Below are 27,090 nucleotides of genomic sequence, written 5' to 3' on the forward strand. Positions count from 1 at the left end.
AGTTTATAATTAACTATGGTCACCATGCTATTCATTACATCTCCAGGACTTGTCTTAGGTTATACCCTTGACCAACAAACAGCTGCCCATCTCTCCCACAACCCAGCCCTCGTAACCACTAGTCTACTTTCCCTGTTTTACTTCAAAACGTGATGTTTTCACTTAACACCTCTTCCAAACCTCTGGTTTCAGGCTGCAGCCCACAGTTGCCTCAACATTCCTGTAATGTGCATTAGAAAATGAACAAGACACTTGGGTGAGAACTACACATAATGGAGGTGAAAGTAAACTGTGTTTCAGTGAGGAGAGGAAATGGTTCTGAAGTCTAAACCTTGTTGCTTACTAAAACAAAAGGCAAATCCATTTAGTATACCTCTTTTGAATACAGCAGCTTTTTTTTTTCTGAAATGTTGATGATTAAATCAGTCATTGAACATTTACAATATAAAAGTAGCTACCAGAAAATAATCCTTAAACCTTGCTATCCTTATTAGTTAAACTGAATTACATGCTTTTCTGGCCTACATAAAAAGGAGGATAAAAGAACACCAATTGTATAATAGGATTGCTAAATAATGGAACCATAACCATTCATCTGAAGTTAGACACCTAAATGGAACCTGGGCAGAAGACGCACATCAAAGGCCCAACAAAGCATGACTTCAAAAGGTGAAGCCCACCGTGAGCTTCTGGGAAACAGCTGAAAACAGAGTTCCAACTGCCAGTCACCTTCCATCCGAAGGCCATGAGCAGCACCACCACAGTTTCTGCTGACAACAAACCTCCATGGATTCGTCTGGCAAGACTTATGTTCAGTAATAAAGGAAATGTGAATTACACTGGGGCTCAGTTAGATTCCCTGGGTTCTCCTTTGAGCAAGTTATTTATTTAGTGGTGCTGGATCAGAATTATTTCAGGGCTAGCAAGGGTATTAAACATGATTGTGTTTTAAACAAAACAACACTACCTGGAAGACTTCCACTTAAAAATAATGAAGACTTATTTTTAGGATCAATATGTCATATGACCATTGGGTATCATAATAAATGAACAACTAGTCTGTTAAGCAGACAATCATCCATCCAAACGTACACTGTGTAAGAAGAAAACATCATTAGATTTAGAAGTATTGAAAAGTACTCAGAAGCATTTTTATTAATGAAGATAAATTGATTTTTTTCTCTTAACTATTTTTCATCCTATGATCATCTCAGAGGAAAACCTGGGGTTAAGAGGTCAATTCAAGTTTGTAATTTGTCCTGTGGCACGGCTGCTAGACATATTTCCCAGAACAAAGTTAATGCTCATGAGTACATAGCATGTTTTTAGTATGGCTAATAATATCTAAGAATGGGTTGACTGTAGCTGTAAGTAAAAGTAAACTGGAGATAACATACCCTGAAAATGGACCCAATTTTATGACAAACATGGTTTTCCAGGAAATATATCTAGGATATTTAAAAAAAATAATTTCAGTGTTCTATTTATTTTATTTTGATCTGGCTTATGTTTTTTTGAGACAGGCTCTTGCTAGGTATCACTGGCTGACCCAGAACTCACCATATAGAGCAGCCTAGCCATAGACACTGCCTCAGTGCCATGACTACAGGCATGCACACACCTGACTATGCTCTAGTCACTTTATACATCAAACATGCATTAATATTAAAGGATTATCTAAATTGACCTTTTTAAGACTTACTTTCTCTTCCTGGTAAGCCAGGCTAAACAAGAGCTTTAAATCAATCATTGTATTCAGATATTTGAAAGGAATTCTTGGTTTACACTAAAATATATTCTGAGATACAATGTAAAATGACAGGGTTAGGATTTGGTGATATTTCTTATCATGTGTCTTATACTCCTCAGAACCACTGGCCTCTTCTTCACTCTGAATCTCTGTTATTACCAAGGAGGAAACCAGAACACACACAGTGGAGTTCTATTAAATTTCCCTAGACATCCAAAGCTACACCAAGACATAATCTTATTTTTATCACTCCTCCATTCTCCTAGGTCTCAAGGAAAGTTACTCCTATCACCAATCAAGACCAAACTAACAACCCAACTGTACTTGCTCAGCTAGTTTCCTGTATCTTTATTTCTTTAATTTTTCTGAATGCTTATTTTATTTTTATTTATTTGAAAAAGAGAGAGGAAGAGAGTTAAATATTTCTTATTTTCATTTATTTATTTGAGAGAGAAAGAGGTAAAGAGAGAGAGAAAGAGAATGGGCATGCCAGGCCCTCCATTCACTGCAAATGAACTCCAGATGCATGTGCTACCTTATATATCTAGCTTATGTGGGTCTTGGGGAGTCTAACCTAGTCCTTTGGTTTTGCAAGCTAGCACCTTAACTGCTAAGCCATCTCTCCAGCCCCTGAATGTCTCTTTATAGCTTAAAGCATTAAGGCTCCTCCACAAATTAGAGAGAAGAAAACCCTCATGCCATCATTCACCCATTCACTCCCAAATCCAAGTCAATTTTTATGCTTAGATAAAATGAACTATTAAAATTAACATCACTTGTTTCTTACTTTAACTTATTTTGTGATATGGCTTATACAATTTTTTTTTTTTATTTGAGAGCAACAGATACAGAGAGAAAGACAGGTAGAGGGAGAGAGAGAATGGGCGCTCCAGGGCTTCCAGCCTCTGCAAACAAACTCCAGACGCGTGCGCCCCCTTGTGCATCTGGCTAACGTGGGACCTGGGGAACCGAGCCTCGAACCGGGGTCCTTAGGCTTCACAGGCAAGCACTTAACCGCTAAGCCATCTCTCCAGCCCGGCTTATACAATTTTTAAATCACAAACGTGGCTTGTATTACATGTTTACTGCGCAGCACTGTCCCAATGTACAGCAATTTGTGCTCTGGACTGACTGTTCACTCCCTGGGACCCACATAGCCCCTCAGCCAGGCACTGAATCTCGCTGGGCGTGGGGAGTTGTCAGAACTGTGGCTTCTTTCTTTCTTTCCAAATTTTTATCAGCTGCCACATCATCTAAGACCTTTTCCCACCTGCCATTCCTTCTTCTCCCTCATCTTGGAGACACTGTGCAACCTGCTTAACTGTCTTAACAGTACATATGAAGGTAGATTGCAGACAACCTCTTAGATGAGACTTCATCAGGCAACAAACAATTCCTTTTAAGTTGCCTGTATGTACAAGAGAAGTATTCATTTTGATAACATGTTTGTACAAATGTGATACATAAAACAACCATTCAAAGGTCTTGGTCAATCATGGGCTCTTCCAAAAATGAGTGATTGTCTGAGGAACTGGACAGGCACTGCCCTTTGCCCTCCTTTCTAAAGTCAGAATTCTCATAAAAAGATGACCTAAAAGAGTTTAACATTTACATTTCACCTAAAATCCAATTATAAAAGTAATCCTAGATTTTTTTGGACAGAAATAGATGCCCTCTTGCTTATTACCCCCTTTCCAGGTATGGGTTTCCTCCATGCCTGATGTGCCTCAGTCAGCAGAAAACCCTGAATGTAAACTGCTTCTGTGGCTGGAAAACAAGTGGTTGTCAGCTTTACTTGGAGTGTGTAGCAAAGCAGTTTATTTATTTGGCAAAGAAATAAAAAAGCATAACTACTAAACATGCTGTCCATATGGGCAGGAAAATATGCCATGAATTAGAATTGTTTTACAAACCAGATACATTGTATTTGTGGTTTTTAAGCTAAATGGATTAGGTAGTAGAGCAGTTAAGAGAGGAGGCTACTGAGTCAAACCACCTGAGATCAATTTAGCGGTGAAACTGTGGGCAACTTAGTTCTCCCCATGTGTTTTTTGTTAATAACTTGATATAGGGTCCCAATACACAACGAGGCTGGTTTTGGACTCACAATGTAGCCAAAGCTAGCTTCCGACTTGGGATTTCTGATCTTTGAGTCTCCCAAGTACTGGGAATTGCAATCATGTGCCACAACACCTGACTATACTTAAAGATTGAATTTTGTTGATAAAGGGTTTCAAAACATGTTTAGCCCAAAGTAAGAGGGAAAATGTGACTCCAAAAAGTTATAAAGCAAGTCAAGACAAAAAAAAAAAAAAGAATAAAATATTTCCAAATTACCAAAGTGGCTATTTTCTCTAACACATAAGTGCCAGGAAAAATTAAAATAAAAAAAATAAATAAAAGAACAAGAGATGAGCCAGGGACATGGCTTACTAGATCAGGCACTTGCTGTATAAACCTAAGGAGAGGAGCTCAGATCTCCAGCAACTTTGATGGCCCACCTGTAAATTCCCAGAGCATGGGAGGCAAAGTAAGCAGATCGTGGGAAAAGTGACTACCCAGATGCAAATGGACAAGCCTTGCGTTCAAGTGAAAGATGCTACATTGGTAAGTAGTGGAGAGTAATCAAAAAAACACCTAATGTCAACCTCTGGCCTCCATGCATACATATACATACGTACATATGCAAACACATGCGCCCACACATACATATATACATGCCCCACATATATATGTACACAAAAATAAACAAAAAGATCAATAATTTACAAGAAGCAATCAATATGAACTATTTACTAAAAAAATAAAAGAATCTAGCAAGAAGTTTTAAGAGCCAGATATAGGTGAGCTAGCATTACAATAATAACCCCTCAAGTTGCTCACTTGGTACTCTGTCCAAAAATATTATACTATGCACAGAAATATTACTGAAACTGTGACATTTATAAATATTGTCCTCATAACTAACAGGAAAATGTCCAGTAATGCACTTTTAAGCATAGAGTACGATCTTAGGAGATAAGATTTTTGAATAGTAGAGCTTTATAAAATTTATACCAAATAAATATTTTTCCATATAAATTGGAACCTAATATATATTACTATATCATTCAAACAAAATTTTATCACCAGAGAGGCTGTTAGGATGACCTATTGTGTAAGATGATTTGCTAAATGACATAATTAATTGTAATACTGAACATTTGTTAATCTTACCACAGAGTAAACTTTTTTAAAGCATCCCTTTAAGAAAGTAATTTCAGAAAGGTGAACATGTAAGGAACCTTTTAGAAGTTAAAGATATATATAAATAGTATTGCAAAAAAAAAGTTGTAAAAAGTGCTGTGAACTAAACCAATGCTGTTATCATACAAATTAAAGCACCTTACAGGGAAATACTTAAGGTTTTCAATACAAACAAAAATGACTAAGATAACCAATAAAATCTGTATTTTCAAGGCCTAGAAGCAGCACACACACACTCACGGCTTTCAAATGCTACGAAGACTACATTGTATCTATGAAAACATGTTGGCGGTTTTTTTTGTTTGTTTGTTTTGTTTTGTTTTCTGAGATAGGGTCTCACCCTAGCCCAGGCTGACCTGGAATTTACTATGTAATCTCAGGCTGGCCTTGAAGTCACAGCAATCCTCCTACCTCAGCCTCCTGAGTGCTGCAATTAAAGGTGTACACCACCATGCCTGGCAAAAATTGTTTTAAAAAGCATAAGCTTCTCACTATTTCGATTCTACTGAGATATACTGACAGAACTCTTAGGGACGTTTGTTTCCCAGTACTGAGAAATAGTCTCCCGTGTTAGCAAGAAAGCACTGCCATGGTCCCTCAGTAGGATACAGGAGAGCTGCTCCTGTTCATGTCAATGACGCGGAACTTGCCATGCTGGACACCCACTCATCCAGGAAGTGCCAGCCACTCCCACTCATACGCACCATTCTATCGGTTCCAGATCATAATCCTACTACAGAATTCCATTTTCTATGCCAAACCTTAACCTTCTACTGGGAGAGAGTAATGTCTTTGAATGGGCTTCATTACGTTTTTATAGTTTGTGCTGTGTCAAAAACAAGGAAGGCTTCACTCAAAAATATTAGAACTTATAAGAAAAGAAAAAAAAAGCAGCCTCCTTAGGCCTTTTAACCCAAAGAACAGTTAGAGGGGAGCAACATAAATGTTTCCAAGTGTGCAATCTTGGATGAGGAAAGAAAAGGAAAGGAGAAATTTGAGGTATTCTGGGGAGGGGAGCAAAAAGCAGCAAACATGTAAGAAAAGGGATAGGAGATAAAGAAGGAATCTAAGACCATCATGAAACTAATCTGTTCCAAAAACAAAGTCATACATGTAAGGCTCAGGCAGAAGCCTCAGCACCCACCTTGCTTGTTCTCAGTGACTTTCTTTAGGCAAGATAGGTAGTTGGGTTAATCACCTGAAAGCATGCTCATAGGGCACAGCCTGGGAGAGCCATTCACATCAGAGCTGTGCAAATCCTCAAGTACAATGAAAATACCTGGTCATGCTCATACTCCAAACAGCATACTTCAAGCACAGTTATACTTCTAATCAGCTTAGCACAATGTACAAATATGAAAAAAATACACTGAATCAACAACTAAACTTCATCCTCTGTATGAGTAGCTCTCAAGTTTCCTTCAATACAGTGAAGTCTTTACCTTCTCAGGTTTCCAGAACAACAAAAATGGTCTAATCCCATATGTTGGGATTATCTGGTAGCTGTATTTATAATTTGCAAATATGTAAAACACACAGGTGTGCATGAGGCTCATATTCTTTTATAATTTACTCCCTTAGCCATCTAACACTGATTCTGTGCTTACTAAGGCGAAGAACAAGCCTGGGTCTGCCTACAAAACACTCTGGTGTGCAGACAACCACCAAATGATTGCACGCTATAATTCTATAAGAACAACCACCATGACAAGTGAACTGTTAAGTGCCAGGGAGATAATTGGGAAAGTTAGACTGAGGATGTGAATTTGAGCTCAAGCAAGAAATCTGAGAACTATCCAGTCCAGGATAAGAACAGAACATTTCTGGAAAGATGAGGAGGAGGAACAAAATCCCCCCAAAATGGAAAGCATCCTGAAGGGTTCAGGGGGAAAGAGACAGACATGTAAACAATCAGGAGAGGCCACATGATAGTGGTCCTCTAAAAACATTGTCCTTTACCCTGAGAATAATGAAACACTCTCAAAGGTCAAATGAAATGTCATAGATAATTATTAAATTTACTGAGACCTATCTGCTGCCAGAGGCTATTCTATGCCTTTATAATAAAAATGGCTTTTTTTCTTGCTAATAACTCTATAAATAAGGAACTATTAATCTCATTCTATGGCCAAGGAAACTCGGAAATGCAGAGCAAACATCAATGACTTGCTCAGCTAAAGAGTGTCAGGATCTGACCCATGCAATAGGACTTCAGCATCTATTCCCAAGCATTGCGCAAACTACCTTTCTCCAGGAAGCCAACCTGCTCACGCAAGTTGGTTAGCTACTCCACTGGACAAATAAGCCTTACTCCATTAACCCTCAACAGTCTAGTATAACTTCAGCAATAATAGTTTCTGCGTAGAGACATTTATCATACCAAAATCTGTGGGCTAACTCCACAATGCACGACCCATTTACATCAACAAGGAGGGTCTAATGGGAGGGGGTAGATCATAGATGAGCCTTAACAATGGTACCAAACTGCCTGTATTTGCTGAAAAGAAAACTAATAAATTTAAATAAAAAATAAAATAAAAAATTAGAAAAATAGTTTCTGCATAATAAATCCAAAAGTAGTGATATATATTTAATATATTTTGTTAATAGCCATCTCTACTTGAGACACTATGACAGCATATAGAGGTAAATTTGCCTAAAGGCAACCCCAATACTACAATGCCTAAAAGAGTTTAAAAGGTTGGAGGAAGGAAGTATCTAAAATGATACACTGCCCGGTGTCAAGTCCTACTGATGATGCTGACAATTAACAGGAAATTACTGAAAACTAAAACCCATTTTCAAATGCCAAAATTTTTAAACAAAATTAGTTTTTCTTACATAATGTTAATGGTTTATTTATCTCAGAACTGTATTAACGGAACACATAGGAAGGCACAAAATAAGCACACAAATGGACAGAATTCTACAACTGCAGATTCTGTTAACATCTTTTCTGAAGGCTTTAAAATAAAATCTACCAGTAATAATACTTTTTTTCTAAATTTTTGAAGCTTTCCAAATAATTACTTTATTACTGAATTCTAGGAACATTTATTATCACAAATAAATGCAAGGGGTACTTAATACAAATATTCTTGTTAGCATGGCCCAAATACACTAATTATCACAACTGGATTGAATAGTTTCATTTTCATAAATTTACTTTACTAAATTAGATTTCTAATTTTTTCCCCTTTTGATTTACTGGTTCTTCCAGGTAGGGTCTCACCCTAGCTCGTGCTGACCTGGAACTCACTCTATAGCTCTAGGCAGGCCTCGAACTCATGGCAATCCTTCTACCTCAGCCTCCCAAATGCTAGGAATAAATGCATGTTCCACCATGTCTAGTCATTTCTAATTATCTTTTGTTCAGGGAAATTACAGTTTTAATTTTTGTGAAGCCCTGTCTATGAAAGATTGATGGAGTGAACTTTACTCTACATGGTGAAGTAACCACTGTTCAGAAAATGCACCCCAAGCCAGGCATGGTGGTACATGCCTTTAATCCTAGCACTTGGGAGGCAGAGGTAGGAGGATCGCCATGAGTTCAAGGCCACCCTGAGACTACAGAGTTAGTTCCAGGTCAGCCTGGACCAGAGTGAGACCCTACCTCGAAAAACCAAAATAAAAAAAAAAAGAAAAGAAAATGTACCCCAACTAAATCATAGCTTTCCTCCCCAAATCTTTCAAGATGTGTTACCATAACCTGGCATTACTATGCAAACCATTCACTGTGCCTTCATTACATCACAGACTATAGAGTTCCTCTGTGAAGCCTTCTAGAACCCAAGGTCTAGACTATGTGTCCTCCATCCTCCTCCACCCTTGAGCTCCTTCCAGAACATCTTCCCTTCAGGAAATGCCTATTTTCTTGTCTCTGCAATACACTGTCAACCCTGTGTCAGCTCTGAGCTCTTAAGTTTACCACTGTGTGTTCAGTACCCAGCAAACTGCCAACCATGCTCTTCCTAAGCACCAATAAATAAATGTTGAAAGAATTTCCTAAGAGCAGCAACATAAGGGAACCATGAATTGATGGAATAAATTGAGAATGTAGTACAACTTGAAAGATATAAGCATGCATCTTTGTGAAATTTAAATGCTGAGCAATTTTACTATCTAGAATTCATCAGTTATAAGTTATACTTCTTTAAATGAAGGAAGTGTAAGTTTGAAGCAAAGTCAGGGTATGGTATGGAAGGTCACATGTATATATTAAACTAAGGTAACTCGATGTTTGCTAAATCCTGAATCATGACCGTTGAACACCTTTTTCATTATACCATGCTTATTCTACTTGGCAAGGTGCACTTGCTTGTTCTTTGATGGTACATACACACAGACACACAGCTAAGCATAAAAGCTTACTATTTAAATATCACTATTTGGGGGCTGGTGAGATGGCTTAGCGGTTAAGCGCTTGCCTGTGAAGCCTAAGGACCCCGGTTCAAGGCTCGGTTCCCCAGGTCCCACGTTAGCCAGATGTACAAGGGGGCGCACACATCTGGAGTTCGTTTGCAGAGGCTGGAAGCCCTGGCGTGCCCATTCTCTCTCTCTCCCTCTATCTGTCTTTCTCTCTGTAAAAAAAAATAAATAAATAAAATAAATAAATAAATATCACTATTTGGAATAGAATGGCTTTCTTTTAAAAGCATACTTATTTTAAATTATTTATGTCTCCCCCCCACCCCAAACTGTGTTCCACAGAACACTGAAGCAGTGGTTCTCACATGTATTAGAAGCACTCACCTGGGAGACCCTACCCTCAGAGATTCCAATTCAAGAGGTCTGAGGTGGCAACCAGGTAAAGGAGATACAGTTAGTCCTGGGTCCTCACTTTCAAGACAGGTGCCCTGCTATGCTGTTAACAGTTGCTGTAGGGAGGGGAGATGTGACCCCAAATACTGTTGGAAATAAACTGCATATTCTGCATGACTTCTTAAAATTCCACCACAGAACATTGTGGAAAAGAAGGCTGAAATATTGTAAGAGTCACAGAGTGGGTAGGAACACCCTGAAACACAGTCCACTATCCGACAGGGACTGACTGAGGCTGTCACGACACCAAAGTGAATACCATAACCCCACTGAGGAGGGCCCCCAGGGTAATGGGAGCAGGTGCAAGAAGATAAAATAGTATAACCTGTTATAATATATATGATAAAACTTAAAAACTTTTCACCATAGACAATTACCCTACTATAAGATCTCAAAATTCTTTAATAAATCAGCATAATTTACACTGCATAAAGCCCTTGCTTAATTCTAGATTCCTTTAATCAAAGAGTAGTCACTTTCTGGCCACTCTCTGTAGAACACATTTGGGGGGTGGGGCATAGGACAGTTATGCTTGACTCTTTAAAACTGTTTACCTTAAAATTTATTTCATCAGAAAGTGATTTTATTTTTGAAAAAAGTCCAACTTCTTGCCGTGCATATTTGCCCAAATAAAGTAACAGCACCTCCACTTCTGATCAGGCAGTTTACCCAATCATGTATATCATTTTCACAATGCTAATCTTTGTACGCTGGGTGCAAACTAAATAGCTAGATCTGAGGCAGTCAGTCAATAGCCCAATTAATTAGAAACTGTGCATAGTTTAACACCATCTGAATTTGAATTGCTGGAAGCTAAAGATTCGCTTTTATTTGTTCACATTCACTAACAAAAGTGCTAGAGACCAGGAATGAAAGCTTCAAGAGGCCCAGGCATTTTCTCAATGATGTTATCTGATGTTTACAAACACCTGCTGTGAAGCTGATAGGGCAGGCATTTCTCTGACTACAAAATGAGTCACAAACTCCTGGGAACACATCTTTTGAGTCACATTCTAGTCTATCTCCACCATACTGGAAGGTAATATTCATTTTCATCCTGTGGATTTTAACAAAACTTCCTCCTCCTGTTTAATAATAAACATTACATGTAAAAATAAATGCATAAATTACTCTTTCATACTACACTATAGTGAAATACTTTCAAGCACTACTGCACTGCAGACTGCATTAAGAATGGAAGGAATCCAGAGGGAATAAAAAGAAAGGATAATGTTGATTCTGAACAAAGATATCAGTGAATATTTAATAGAACTTAGCCAAGTAGCCATTTGAAGAAAAAAGGTTTTTGTAAGGCCAGGTGGGCCTACCGTAAGAATACTATAAGTATTCTCTCAGGCACTATAGAATACTATAAGTATTCTCTTATCTACTGAATTTTGGAAGGAATGAATAAAAGACAGCAATATGAACACATGGAAACATAAAAATAATATGCTTGAGAAATGGAGCTAGATATTTTACAAACACTATTTTTGGAAGGATTTTTTTAATAGTTTATTTATTTGAAAGCAGAGAGAGACAGAAGAGACAAACATGGACCCAGGGCCTCCAGCTACTGCAACGAGACTCCAGTTGGCTATACCACTTTGTGCAACTGGATTTAAGTGTACTGGGGAATCAAATTCAGGTTGTGAGGCTCTACAGGCAAGTACCTTAACCACTGAACCATTTCTCCAGCCCTGTTGGAAGGACTTTTTAAAGTTTTTTTTTTTTAGTATTTTATTTATTTATTTATTTGTTTGTTTGTTTATTTATTTATTTGACAGAGAAAGAGGAAGAGAGAATGGGCATGCCAGGGCCTTCAGTCACTGCAAATGAACTTCAGATGAAATCACCCCCTTGTGCATCTGGCTAACATGGTTCCTGGGAAATTGAAACTGGGTCCCTTGGCTTTACAGGCAAACGCCTTAACCACTAAGCCATCCCTCCAGCCCTAAAGTTTACTTTTTTAACTTATTTTTTTCTGTGTATATGTGTACATGCCTGCCTGTATATGTGTTTGTATGGGCATGTGTGCATGCATGTGAATGAGTGTGGTTGTCTGAGGTCAATGGTGGGTGTCTTCTTCAGTTGCTCCCCACCTTATTTTTGGAGACAGTATCTCTCATTGAATTGGAGTCTCATTGGTTTGGTCAGATGACATGTACAACAAGCTCTGGGTGTCTTCCTGTCTCTGCCTACTTCCCCATAGCTAGGACTATAGGCATGTGGCATCCCACTAAGTTTTGTATGGGCCCTGGCAATCAGAACGGGGTCCTCATACTTGTGCAGGAAACACTTTACCCACAGACCATCTCCCCAGCCCCATTTTTAAAGGATTTTTTTCAGATTTACAAAGGGCAATATGGCCTTGGTTCACCACCTAAAGACAAGATGGAGGAATGACCACCTAAAACTAGGTATCTTCAAAGGGGGGTACTTTGCTGCTCAAGTCTGAACTAATTAAAGGAGAAAATGATAGAGGAGAATAGGAATGAGAAAGAGGATGCCTGTTACAGAGCATTTTTTAAGAAACATGATTCCTTGAATGAGCCAAATTAAATCACATCTCATATTAAACACTGCTTTCTAAAAAGTCTACTTTTTTTAGAATTCAGTACTTGGGATGCATTTTTGTAATTATACCATTTTTATAGAAATATTATGCTGTAGTTTTCATCATATAAATTTTAATTAAGGGATTTACATCCGTTTGGCAGTTACTCTACTTTAATTCCTACACTTTATGAGCAAAATTGTTACTCTTGGAAAAGTTAAATTTTTTCACTGAAATCAATATGACCATAGAAAGCCACTAGTTCCAGCTTTAGAAATATAATATGGTAAGTATATATTTATCTTTTCTTGTGGGTAGGCAGAATGTCTTTCCTTCATTACTAATAACCAAGACCCCTGACAAAAGGCAGAGTAGAGATTATGCATCTGTTTCTAGTTTTTCTATTGTACAGAACTTTCCAGATGTTCCTTCTTCATTGGCATTTACCAGGTACTACAGTCACTAGGTTCTTTCTATAATGCCTTAGGAACAATAACAATTAAATAGAAAAAAAGAAATAAAGTGACCATGAATAATCACAATGATCCCATATATTTGTAAGGAAATTTTAAGTCTGTAAAAAATAAATTCCTGCCCCACCTGTGAAGATGGCTTTATTATATGAGGGCAAGACACACAGCAGGAATAGACAGTGGGAAAGAGAGCAAAGTGGACTGGAGGAGGAACTAAAAGCAGTCTGGCCCCTCGTGAGCCATGTTGAAGACTACCCTGTATCATGGGTGAGAGGACTAGACGGGATGAAGAAATGATGCCCACAATATCCTTTGGCCCTCTGAGCCTGAGCATGCTGACAACTTTTAGTACTCCACCAGAACAGGGCAATCCAACAAATGTGACATAAGGTCTTCTCTTTTCAGGTCACATGTAAGGAGTTCATGGTTCATTTGTGCTTCACAATATGCCTCTGGCAACCTAAATGCCACACCTGGTAACATTCCACCAATTTCACTTATCCGTTGCCATAATCAAAGAAGAAACAAAACAAATTCATATTTTTTTATAAAATTATTGTCATTTGTAGGGGTGGAGGGGTTGGGTCTCACTCTAGCCCACGCTAACGTGGCACTTATTCTGGAGTCCCAGGCTGACCTTGAATTCATGCCAATCCCCCTACCTCAGCCTCCCAAGGACTGGAGTCAAAGGTGTACACCACTACCCCTGGCCTAAAGTTCTTTCATATCCTATTTCAATAATCAATGTCATGGGTAAATAAGTAATATCCTTAATAAAATAGGTAGTAATAGCCTTAAAAAATATTGCATACCTAGCTCCAATCTTAAGGTATCTTTAAAAATCTATCATTTGTCCCAGCACTCGGGAGGCAGAGGTAGGAGGATCACCGTGAGTTCGAGGCCACCCTGAGACTCCATAGTGAATTCCAGGTCAGCCTGGGCTAGAATGAGACCCTACCTTGAAAAAGAAAAAAAAAAATCTATCATTTGGGGAGCCAGAGAAATTGCTCAGTGGTTAAGGTACTTGCCTACAAAACCTAATAACCCTGGTTTGATTCCCCAGTACCCATGTAATGCCAATGTACAAAGTGGTACATGCATCTGGAATTCATTTGTAGTGGGTAGAAACCCTGGTATGCTCATTCTCCCTGTCTCTTCTCTATCTCTCTCTGCTTATAAATAAAAAATACATGCACATACATACATAAAGTTAGGGTGATAAAGGAGATAATATATTTCAATGTCATGACACAGAATAGAGAAAGTAAATTTAAAATATATATATATATATATATATATATATATATATATATATATATATATATACATATATATATATACACACACACATATATCTAATTATTTAATTCTCTGCAAACATAATGTGTATTTACAAGATTTTGTTTTCTCATGAAACCATGTTGATTCATAAGCAGTGAAATTTATTGTTTCCATATTGAGCCCATTATGTTAGTATTCATGATACACTGGTTTGCCCCTTATAGCAGCCCCTCTGGCTTACTATTTCAACATGAAAACTGAGCCTAAGCCAATCATTCACATCCATTTCTCTACTCAAAAATATGTCAAGGAAAAGTGGTTCATGTCTTACCAAGGAAAAGACAAGCTGTCTGTGAGGCTTTAGGGAAGGATCCCTTCCATCTGAAGAAAGTCACAGAAGAGGCCACTGTTCTTCAAGTGGAAATTCCTCAGCCATAAGGACAATGTTGTGGGCAAGAGAGATGACTTAGCAGTTAAGTGCTTGCCTGTGAAGCCTAAGGACCCAGGTTTGAGGCTCAATTCACCAAGACCCACGTTAGCCAGATGCACAAAGGGGCGCACACATCTGAAGTTCGTTTACAGAGGCTGGAAGCTCTGACGTGCCCATTCTCTCCCTCTCTCTCTCCCTCCCTCCCCCTCTCCCCGCCTCCTTCTCTCTGTCACTCTCAAATAAATAAATAAGCAAACAAAAATTTAAATAAAAAAAAGACAAATGTTGCTCTGACATTAACAATCAGAGGATGGGACCAACACAAAGTGTCAGGCACTAAACAGGAATCTATCCTCTTTCCCTTTAAAAAATCTTAAGTCTGCAATGACATTTCTGAGCCTTTTTCATCTGCTTCAGTCATCTCTGGTTCCTACAAAACCTGGATCCCCATTGAAGAAAGGTTATATACTTCCATTTGCAGCTAAAATCATTATACCTCATAGACCAATGAAACACACTGTCCATTTACATTGGTTATTAAATGACTCAAGAACTCCATTTACATCTACATTTTTTAAATAACTAAAATCTGATAGGTAATAAAAGATGAACCATAATTTAAATAATTATAATTGTATGATACTCACAAATCAATATAAAAATTTACCTAACAAAAGTATTTTTGCTCAAAACTAGCCAACTTTCTCATTTAACAAAAAAAAATGCTTTTTATGCATCAAACGTTCTAAATAAGATTTCTGTCCTATTTCACAATTACATGCTTCCATTCTATCAAACAAAAGTAAGTTGCCACACGCTATGTAGATAGTTTTTTTTTTTAAAGTTCTCATTTTATAACTTGGTTATTCTAAGACTGTTGGAAAATAATTAGGATAAAAACATATCAGGTCAAATACTATTTGAGATGTATGACATTATGGTCTACATTTTAAATAAGCTATGAAGTAGTTAGAATCTGGAAGCTGCAAAATCCAGTGAAGAAAGAAAAGAATAAACATCAGCTGATATCACCCAGCTGGGCAGCAATGCAGAGGACGTCAATGATGAGCCGGAGCTCCTGTGAGAAGGAGAGCACTGTAAGGATAGTGCCCTTAGCTCCCACTAGGACATACATGGGAAGCTACAGGCAATGATAGGGCTGATTAGAGTGATAGGGCAAGTTAAGGCATAAAAATTTGAATAGATTAAATTTTACCATAGAATGAGCAACTCAATTAATCATTTAATTCTATGTCACTGTAACTCTGAAAAGAATTTAAACACCAAGGGAGGCTCTTTTTCATTTGTTGAGAAAGTCTCATGTACCAAGACTAGCTTCACACTTGCTATGTAGCCAAGGATGAACTTGACCTTCTGATTCTTCTGCCTCTATGTCCTGAGGGTCAGCATACAGACATGTGGCATTTACACTCAGTTTTATGTACTGCCTGGTACAAAACCTGGAACTCTGTGCATGCTAAGGCCAGGAATCTATCAACTAAGCAACATTCCAAGCTTCCAACTCGAGCTTTAAACAGCCAAAAAATAAGAATGAATTTTTAAAAACCTGCAAAATTTCTAAAATGAGCTATTTTTCAACCTTCAGAGTGCTCAGACACATGTAACCTTCACTTGGAGTCTATCCCATTTATAGCACAGAAGTAACCCCAGGCAGTAAATGCAGCATTGGTGCTTAGCTATACTGGCAGGCTGGCTGTTTGCAGCAAATTGTATTCCTGGTTCTCCTTATTTCAGTTCATAAACTCTGATCATTAATTCCTTCTCCTCAGCTACTGGTTTTTGAAGATTATTTTCCAGCCACACATTCCCTGAAAGGGAGGAGAAGCCCCCCAAAGCACAGGTACAATGTCAGCTTTACTTTCAGCCTTACCCCAGCTTGCACCTGCCTATGCACAGCACCGAGCAGCCCACCAAGAGAGAAGCAGGTGTGTGTAGGAAAACAAAGCTAGTTTTCCATAAAGTCAGTTTTCCCACCAACCCCTCAACGGCAAAGGACCTCTACCCTTGGCCTAATCAACTCCAACATTAACCAGACTTCTGAAAACCAACTTTGAAACTTCTTAAAATGCTTCTGATAATCTTGGGTGATGCTAATTTAGGATGCAAGAGGAGAAACGACACCATAACCTCCATTAAAATGATTTGAAAATACTCTGATTAAGTATTTGAAAGGGTTTCTGCTAAGCAGGAAAGGCTGGTCTATGATATAAACAATGGATGCCTGTGGAAACACTTGCGTTTGTCCAACATTGATACCAAAAATTATCCTGCAAAATACTTCTTTTTGACATCAAAGAGTTTAACCATGAGTCAGAAAATATAACTATGCCTTAAGCATACATTTCAGGAATATCATTGTCCATTCAAATGCAATCATCACTCAAAGCTTAGCCAGCAAATATGTCACCACACCATTGTGGAAAGAACTGAGTATTAACACTAAAATTGTCTTTGCAACTTTTACACTGGTACAGCAGACAGGAGGCAACAATGTCCCTGAAGAGACCGAGTAGGTCCAGCAGGCCCTTCAGAAGGTTTGCCTGGGGTATAGTCCCAAAATACAGCCAAACTAGTCATCTTAGGGTTGAGCCCATGACAATGACGCTTGACCCTAAAAATTCATCTCAGGCCAAATCCATCACAGCCACTAATGTCACTGTTAGGCACGTTCACATGAGTATTAGTGATGACATTCTCCATAACCAAGGAACTCAAGACTAAATCTTGTCTTACCTGCAGGACAGAAAAGAGAGGTAATCTTCTCTTGTCTTGTCTTTTTCTCTTCAACTCTCTATCTTGCTCCTCATTCTTTGTTCTCTACTTCCCACTTTTCTTCTTTCCCGTTAATGTACTAACTTGCACACATCCAACCACACTTACCTATGCTTAATATGCTGGGAAACTCTACATTGCAGCAAAAGCGTTAAAAAAAAAAAAGAAAGAAAAGTAAAAGTGTCCTGTCTTCTAATAGTTCTTTGTCCAAGTTTTTAAAAGAAAAAAAGGGGAGCGCTGGAGAGATGGCTTAGCGGTTAAGGTACTTGCCTGCAAAGCCTAAGAACCCAGGTTTGGTTCCCCAGGACCCATGTAAGCCAGATGCACAAGGTGGTGCATGCATCTGGAGTTGGTTTGCAGTGGCTTGAGGGCCCTGGCATGCCATTCTCTCCCTCCCTCTCCCTCTCCCTCTACCTCTCCCCCTTTCCCTCTCAAATAAATAAAAATAAAAATATTTTAAAATACCTGCAGTAACTACTCTTGTTTATTCTTTCCACCATCTGCCCCATGCAAAACTCATGTTGAAATTTGGTTGCCATTGTGGTTATGTTGGAATATGGGGGGATCTTAAGAATTGCTTAAGACCACTACAAAAAACTATGTCTTTTTGTCTCTTGCTTCTTCTTCCTTCTGCCATGGGATAACAAAGCAGGAAGACCCTCAATAGAAGAGGGCACTAGACCTTGGATTTCCAAGACTCTAGAACTGTAAGCTAATAAATCCCTGAACTTTGTAAATTACCTAGTCCCTACCCACCATAGCAGCACAAATGGGAATAAGACAGTAAGCAAACACTACACAGTAAGTACAACCACAGAGCTGTGTAACCATGCACAAGATATGTCACTAGTAGCATGGGGACAGACTCCCTTGTGATTTAAAGACATACACAATATATGAATTTTCTAGAAGCAACAAATACCTTTTTTAAAATAGCCACTTACACATGGTACACCCAAGCTTAACAACAAGAGAACATTTGTAAACCTTGTCCTTCCTATTCTTCTGATGAAGCACAAAGTAGTACTTGTATAGCACTGAACCTCATGTCCATACTTCCCAGTGCAATCTTAACAAACAGTAAGAGCCCAAGATATTTTCTGTGTAATTTAATTCTTTGTTCTTCTGAACTCTTGATATTTTTGATTGTTTGAAGATCTTCAGTGGTAGAAATGACTTCCAGGGTATTATAAGTCAAATTTTAGTTAGACATGTAAGTAAAAATAGATTTATGTGAGCAATATATACATATATTCTAGCCAAATCTTAACTAAAATTACATTCTGAAAAAAATGCTAATATAATTAAATCATTTTATTAACATTAAGCTTCAGAAAAGTAAAATGAAACTTACCTCTTAAATTCTTACTAGTTACAGAGTACATGTTTTCAATTAATAAGCTGCAACACCTTTTGCCTTTATTTTCTCCACAATTTTCAGTGGCAATAAATTTAATTTCAAAAGAAAGTAGGTATAGATTATGGAACTGAGTATAGCTGTGTAACACATAAATAAGTCTCAGCCAGCTTTAAAGCAAATTACAGAGAGTTGTGAAATATATGTGTAAACATGAAATTCTGAAGTGCTAATCCAGTGACACTTAAGTATTGGTTCCAGTTTATAAACAGATGCTTTGAAAGCTTCTAGGCCAAAGCTCAGGAACAGGAACCGTGTGCCCTGTCACAGCTGGTAAGAGTTAAAACACACTGTGAGTTCTAATGATCTCTCTTACAATCCATTATTCTTATTATTGTGAATTCCATTATTTGAAAATAATGGAACATATGTTATTCAATAGAAGTGAGTGCTAAAAGTAATATAACTTTTTGATTCATGGAGGTTTTGAGTACCTGTTAGATGTAATATCTATGTGATCTGGTTAACACTTATAAGAAAAAATATGTATCTAGGGCTGGAGGGATGGCACAAGGGGTTGTATGTGACTAGAGTTCCTTTGCAGTGGCTGGAGGCCCTGGTGTGCACATCCCCCCCATCTCCCTCCCTCTTTCTCTGTGAAATAAATAAATAAATACAAATAAAATATTTAAATATATATAAATATATATATATATATGTATAAATAATATAATATGTATAAATATATATTTCTGACATTGCTTTTACAACTCAGGGTACAAATGCCTTTTAAGAATAAATGATTGGCCTTAAAAGTTCTCATCTTGTTTAAATCCTCAGAGAAAGGGCTTCTGTTGTTGTAAATCATTGCCATGTTTTATGAGAAAAACAAATGTTTAATAATACAGCATGGTTTTCATACGCGATTGCATGGCACTCATTGCACAGACTGAGAGTGAACAATGAAGTAGGTATACTCCCCACTCTCAAGGAGCGTGTGACCCAGCTGCAACAGTACAAACATGCAGATCAGTCACCCAAGTGGTCAACTGCTGAGAATCTGGAATATGTAAGGCTTTTCAAGGAAACAACAGGGTTTTGTAGACATCTCTTACTCTGATGTTGATTTTTGTTTTTTTACTTTGTTTAATAATAACTAATTGTGGAGTGGTAGGATAAACCATAAATTTAGAGATCACAGAACTGAAGTTCCTTGTCCACACAGTCCATGTAACACCCTTTCCACCAATATGTAACAAGAGATTTGATGGTCCTTGTAGGGCGAGGTATGGGAAGAACAGTGAACAAGAAGCACTACCAGGCTGCAAGGATCTTACAACTTTGTGGTTAATGTTGACAATAAGCTTGAGTAAAACTGATCATCACAGCCACTCACTAATCATAAGGCAAACTGAAGGGCTGAGGAGAATGAGCGAGAGAGAACGTAAGCACAGCCTGACAGGCGGTCGTAGGAACTGTTCACTTTGGCAAGAAAGCTCTCTTACAGCTAGTACTCAGCAAAATATTTTCAAGCCAACATTAAAAAAAAAAAAAAAGTGTCAGACAGCTTTAGTTCCACTACCATAACCGTCCCAAAGCACTGGTGGGCGCTCGCTGAAAGGTTTGCCTTGCCATTAAGCAGATACTTACATACTCTCACACAATTCCTGTCAACATGTGCTTGAAAATCTCAAGAGGGTCCAGATTAGAGTAAAAGGTCACAACCAATGCTATATTTGTGAAGGACTGAATAAGGGTCTCAAATCTGGGTCCTCAGGGAGGAGGGAGAAGAACTTGTTTACACAGTCAGAGTAAACAGCTGTTGAAGTGGTGTGACTGGAGGGGGTGCTGAAAGGGCGGAGGACTAAAAATAATTCCACTGGCTGTGTCCCAGTGCCTGAAATTCACACAAGGCTCTTCCTTGGGAGTTCACATGGAAACTCTTTCTAAAATGCAAGTGACATTAGCAGGTAGCTCCTTAAACTACTATCAGTCAATAACATTTTATTTCAAACCAGCTTAGTTCCTGAGCTATTTGTATAGCTTAGCAGGCCTGTTAGAATGGGATGCCACAAGAGAAGTTGTAAATGTAACTGAGAATTAAAGACATTAGTCCTTTTATTTTCTACTTTAGGAAAAAAATGGAAGGGGAATTTCTTGAGTTACCATGCTAAGAGAATCAAGAAAGCTCTAACTATAAAATTATACACTCTGGACTGGAGAGATGGTTCAGTAAAAAAAAAAAAGAAAAAAAGTGCTTGCTGTGGTAGCTAGCTTGGATACCTGGCTTTGGAACCCCAGACCACATGTAAAAAGCTAGAAGCTAGGCAGGAGGGATGGCTTAGCATTAAGGCGTTTACATGCAAAGCCAAAGGACCCAGGTTCAATTCCCAAGGACCCACATTATCCAGATGCACAAGGGGGCGCATGCATCTGGAGTTTGTTTGCAGTGGCTGGAGGCCCTAGAGTGCCCCTCCTCTCTCTCCCTCTTTCTCTGTTAAATAAATAAATAAATACAAAATAAAAGTTAGAAGCCAGCCGGGTGTAGTGGTGCATGTCTTTAATCCCAGCATTTGGGAGGCAGAGGTAGGAGGATTTCCATGAGTTCAAGGCCACCCTGAGACTACAGAGTGAATTCCAGGTCAGCCTAGACTAGAGTGAGACCCTTCCTCAAAAAACAAACAACAAAAAAAAAAAAATTAGAAGCCATGGCAGGCTTCTATCATCCTAGCATACAACAGTGAGATGGGAAGTACAGATGGGATTATTTCCCAGAAGCTCACATGCCAGGTAATCTGGCAAAGAAGCACAGTGAACATGAATGAGAGACTCTGCCTCAGAACAAAGTGGAATGGCAGGACCAACCTCGGATGTTCATCCCCTGACTGCTATACACATGGTGCGACATGCAGACACCTGCACTCATGCATGTGCACGCATACATACACATATACACATATCACACACCAAACAAAAATCATAAAATTGTACACTCTGACCCAAACCTAACCTATATAAAATAAACAGGTTTGAGGAAATCAAGTTCATATAGAATTCATTTCCATAAATAATCTATTTACTCACCCTAAAACAAAATCAGTTTAGATGAATATTTCCTTAAGAAAAGAGATACTAGCTTTTTTGTAATTGCAATAAGTAATTACGTGAGCAAATAGATGAGTGACAGAGTATTTGCTGAAAAATGAAATCTTGATTAAAATTCAAGAGCCCTTTAAAATTCTTAGAATTTACATGAGAGAATTTCTGTCGGTTCTGATCATGTCCTAACTCTCACCATCTGGAGCCATCCCTGGACACAGCAGGTACAAACAACTATATAGACCATAGTGCACGGAAGCTAAAAGCTAAGTCACACCAGCAAGGTACAGCTCTACGTCATACCTACTATCTCACCTTCAGTGGAGTAGTTCGCTTCTCTGTACCTGTTTCTTCCTAAGTGCAAAGTGTGTGATGCAACAATAGTACCTACCCTATATACTTATTATAAAAACTAAATAAGCAGCCAGGCATGGTGACACACACCTTTAATTCCAGCACTTGGGAGGCAGAGGTAGAAGGATTGCCATGAGTTCGAGGCCTCCGTAGTGAATTCCAGATCAGCCTGGGCTAGAGTGAGACCCTACCTCAAAAAACAAAACAAAACAAAAAACCAAATAAGCTAGATACATAAGATATCTACAACAGTGCCCAGAACAAATTTAGTTATCTGCAAAGACTGTATATTATTTTTCAATAAATGAGTCCTCAAAGACTAAAACAGTAAGTGTGTAGTCTCCAACTTAACAGTGTTTTCACTTGGCAGGTTCCAATGTTTATAAGATTTACATGGGTATTAAATGCATTTAAACTTGAGATATTTCTGACTCACAATAGGTTTATCAAAATGTTACCCAATGTATGTCAAAGAGCATCTGAAAACACAAAATGACAACACTGTCATGAACTGACCAGAGGTTATGTACAAAGAGCCCTAATCTAACCAAGAATAAAACAAAGCAGCAAGGGGCAGAAGTGCTTTCTGTTGCACAATAATAACGCCTAGTGTCTCAATCCTAGGCTAACAATAGAACCGCCTGTGAAGCTTCCTCAAAACCCAGTACCTTACCATCTCTCAAATTATCTACTTTTGTTGAGTTAATTTTTAATTCCTCAAATGATACTCCTGTGCCATAATGGTTAAAAATTGCTAATCTACAGTGAGTTTCTAGTCTTTTCCAACTAAACACAGTTTAGGAATATCAAACTTTTCATCAATTTAAGAAACTCCCATTAAAGTGATTGGAAGAGAAGGGTAAGACAATCAGGAGTTAAAAAAAAAAAATCTTTCTCTACATGTTCCTAACTCCATTTCTGGAGACACCCATCCCCCATCACTCCTACTTGGCCTGGCCTGGAAGCATATACTATCCTCAAGAAATCCTGCAACTTGGGCTGGAGAGATGGCTTAGCGGTTAAGAGCTTGCCTGTGAAGCCTAAGGACCCTGGTTCAATGCTCGGTTCCCCAGGTCCCACGTTAGCCAGATGCACAAGGGGGCGCATGCGTCTGGAGTTCGTTTGCAGAGGCTGGAAGCCCTGGCATGCCCGCCCATTCTCTCTCTCCCTCTATCTGTCTTTCTCTCTGTGTCTGTCGCTCTCAAATAAATAAATTAATTAAAAAAAAAGAAATCCTGCAACTTTAAAACTTTAAACATATTTGGCAACCAATATACCACAGGTACTAATCAATCAAGATGACACCACGTGGCCAATTACTAGCCAGTTTACAAGAGAGGCATTAGGATTCTCATTTCACAGAACAGGAATAGAAGCTTAAGACTAGTAAGCCCAAAGGCCACACACCTAGAAAACAACAAAGCCATAATCTAGACTAATCAAAAATCTAAAGAGGCAATTTCTAGAATTAAGAAGCTAAAATTACATAAGGTACTTTTTAGAAGTGTCTAAAAACTTTGTGGGGATTTTGTGGTATAGTTTTATTTTTTTTAACTAAACTGTTTTCCTTAATGGCCAGATAGCAATTCCCAAAAGATAAAACTATAGCATGAAATTACTGTTTAGTTCATTTATGCTGATTCAACAAAATGCCTGAGATTTGGTCATTTAAAACAACTGTTATGGCTTGAATCTGAAATGTGTCCCATGAACTCATATTTTGAATGATGGTCTCCAACTGATGGTCCTATGTGGGGAGATTCTTGTAACTTTAAGACATAGGGCCGGGCTGAAGAAAACAGGGCACGAAGGCAAGTCCATGAAGATGTGTCATTCGTACCCATTTCCTGTCTCACCTTCTGCTTTCTCATCGGCCACATGTGACTATCCTCCACCACACTTCTGTTTCCAAGAACTACACTTCCTCACTATGCCCTGCTAGACTGAAACTTTTCTCTCTTAGTTTGTGGCTGCAAGGTACCTTGGTCACAATGATGTAAAGGTAGCTAATGCAAACAGTCGGTGGAAGGAGAAGGGTCACTGTTGAGACTAAACCATAGAAACAGCTTGCCCAAGAAGCTGGAAGAGTTTGAAGATAGGAGTTAGAGAAATCCTAGAATGCTGTAAGTAGAGCTTAACTGGTGGTTCTTAAGGTAGTTCAAAACCACATATTCTTTTTCCTAGTAATCCCATGTTTAGGACTAGAACATCAGGAAATTATTGGGAATAGAGAGTTGTTTACTGGAAATATGCACAATTCACAACACCACTATTTTACACTTATAATAGGTTTAAAAATCAACAGAGATATGACCAAGTCATTTTTTGTCACATTAAAATGTGTAATGAGGAGTTTTACCACACTCTTGCCTTCTAATGAGCAGGAGCTCTCTGTTCCTGGGGCTTTCCTATTTCTGGGAACTCAGTTAATGCCCCTGTTTGGGTGTGAAACTCTGTCTTAATTCTCTTGAGTTCTATCTATAATCTAATAAAACCAGAGAATACTAAAATTAAATAAAGTATGGCTGGAGAGATGGCTTAGCAGTTTAAGGCACTAGCCAGCAAAGCCTAAGCACCAGAGTTCAATTCCCCAGGACCCATGTAAAGCCAGATGCAAAAGTGGCACATGTATCTGGAATTCATTTGCCATGGCTGGAGGCCCTAGCACACCCATTCTCTTTCTCTGCTTGTAAATAAATAAATGGATTATTTAAAATAAATAAATAAAATGTGTAAACATCATAATGACTGCAGCATGGAAGGAAATGTAGCAAAAAGTGAGTAGGGGACTAAGAAGGACTAAGAAACAAAGGGGAACAGCTCATTAATTTGAGGTGCAGAGTTCAAATGAGTGATTTTTAAACTATTTCCCATGAATGATATTATTTTGTGTAGCAAATATATTCCATGAATACAATGTAGTTTAAAGTTTTACAGTGCAATAATAAGTGCCTAGACATAGTTTAAATGCATAGTAAACAATCATGACATGAAATGATCATGATAGTTAACATTCATATTCTTACTCTTTCCCAGCATGGCTCTACATATTTTATATGCTTGAACAATGGTCCTATACTTGTATTATCTCCAAGCTACAGAAAGGAAGACAAAATAAGAACAGTAACTTGCCTAATTTCAGCCAGCTGATAAAGGGGTGAGACCACACTCTCTAAGGACTAAGCAGTTCATCTCTGCCATTTTTGTGTGATCCTGTCAAAAACTTACTGCTGAAAAGCAGAGGCCTGGTAAACATAGTAAGTTTAATGTTTATTATGACAGTAACATGTCATGGGTTTAGGAAAACTTACTTCCTGAACCTTAAATTAGAGATGAGCCATGGTTTTTAAATACTCTTTCCCATTTATAAATATAAGAGTCTGTCAAACAAGTTAAGATAATATTAATATAACAGAGAAGTCACTGGGAATTACACTTTTACACAAGCAATATTTTTTCTTGTCAGGTCTTTAGTCATGGTAAAATTGTATGATATTTTAAATGATTCAAATAGATATTTGAAATATATGCTGCTGGTTTTAAATTAACACTATTTTATTCTGCAAATGTAATCATAAATCACTTAAGCTTCTACCTTACCTTCAGAATTTTATATAGAGCCGTCTGCTTGGAAACTCCACCTTCTTATCTCATAGACACAGCATTAAGATGACCAGAGCTGAACTTCTAAGCCTTCTACCCACATGCTTCTATCCCCCACGTTGTCAGTTTAAACCCTTTCTTCCAGTTATACAGACCAAAAACCTTAGTGTGACCCTTGACTCCACTCTCTCACACCCATATCTGACCTGCAAGCACACAGGATGACTTGAGTCATTGCTCATCACCTCCACTACTATCAACCAGCTCAGTGAATCCTTGTTCTCTCTTAGCTACATTGCCATGCCATTCTCTTCAATGCCTCCCATCTTAAACCATTATAGTTAACTCTTGATTATGTCAAGGACATTATGTTAAGGACAGAGGCTACTGTTTTTAAACCTAGAGTATGTCAAAACTCCACTTATAACCGTTCTAACATGTTTAATCCAGAGAAAATGGCAGGACCTTGACGATAACCAGCAAGACTCCATCAATAAGCACTCCACCTCCCTCACAAACCTTATCTCCCCCTACAGTGCCCTGTCATTCATGCCCAGACACACTGTCACCCCCGGCTCTTACATGTCCATTCAGGTCAGGTTTCTATCTCACTTTTGGACCCTGATGTTCCCCCACATAGCTTGTTTACTCATCACTTTCATTTTTCCCCTCAGATGTCACCTTCTCTTAAAGACACACTTTTATCTCCATAATATGTCAGGTGCTTCACCTGGCACATGTCCCTCACTCTGCTTCTCCTTCATAACTCTTGAGAACACTTACCATTGAATAAATTTTTACATGTGTTATATGCATGGTGTGTTCATGTTTATGCATGTTCATATGTATGTGGATGCATGTATGTGTGTGCATGTGGAGGCCACAGGTTGATGTTGGAATATCTCTGTTGTCTTCCACCTTACTTATTGAAACAGTCTATTACTGGACCCACAGCTAGTGTAACTATGCAGCTGCCCTAGGAATCAGCCCATCTCTGCCTTCCAAGTGCTGGGATTACAAGTGTACCACCCCCCTAGCATTTACATGGATGCTGGGGATCTGAACTTAGGTCCTGCATGTGCATCACAATCAGTTTACCCATTGAGCCATCTCCTGAGCCCCCACATTTTCTTAATTATTTGATGTGTCTGTCTTCCTTAATAGAATATACACTTATATTACCAGTGGAGTGGTTTTATCTTTCTGAGCTACATCATTGCTGAGCATATCTTGGTGTTTTCCAAATACTTAACTCACAAAATAGTAAAATGAATACAATGAATAAAATTCCCATATTAAATAAAGCCCTAGAGTGAAACACCCCAG

The 27,090-nt window shown here is 38.3% G+C and overlaps 1 protein-coding gene across 5 annotated transcripts in view; it reads right to left on the bottom strand.

The window, feature by feature from the left end:
• Bmpr1b (bone morphogenetic protein receptor type 1B) overlaps positions 1-27,090 on the bottom strand; it is a 382,398-nt gene that overhangs the window by 301,507 nt on the left and 53,801 nt on the right. The gene's annotated exons all lie outside the window — the stretch shown is intronic.

Source organism: Jaculus jaculus, chromosome 2, assembly GCF_020740685.1.
Source record: "Jaculus jaculus isolate mJacJac1 chromosome 2, mJacJac1.mat.Y.cur, whole genome shotgun sequence".
In the NCBI taxonomy this organism is placed as follows: Eukaryota; Metazoa; Chordata; class Mammalia; order Rodentia; family Dipodidae; genus Jaculus; species Jaculus jaculus.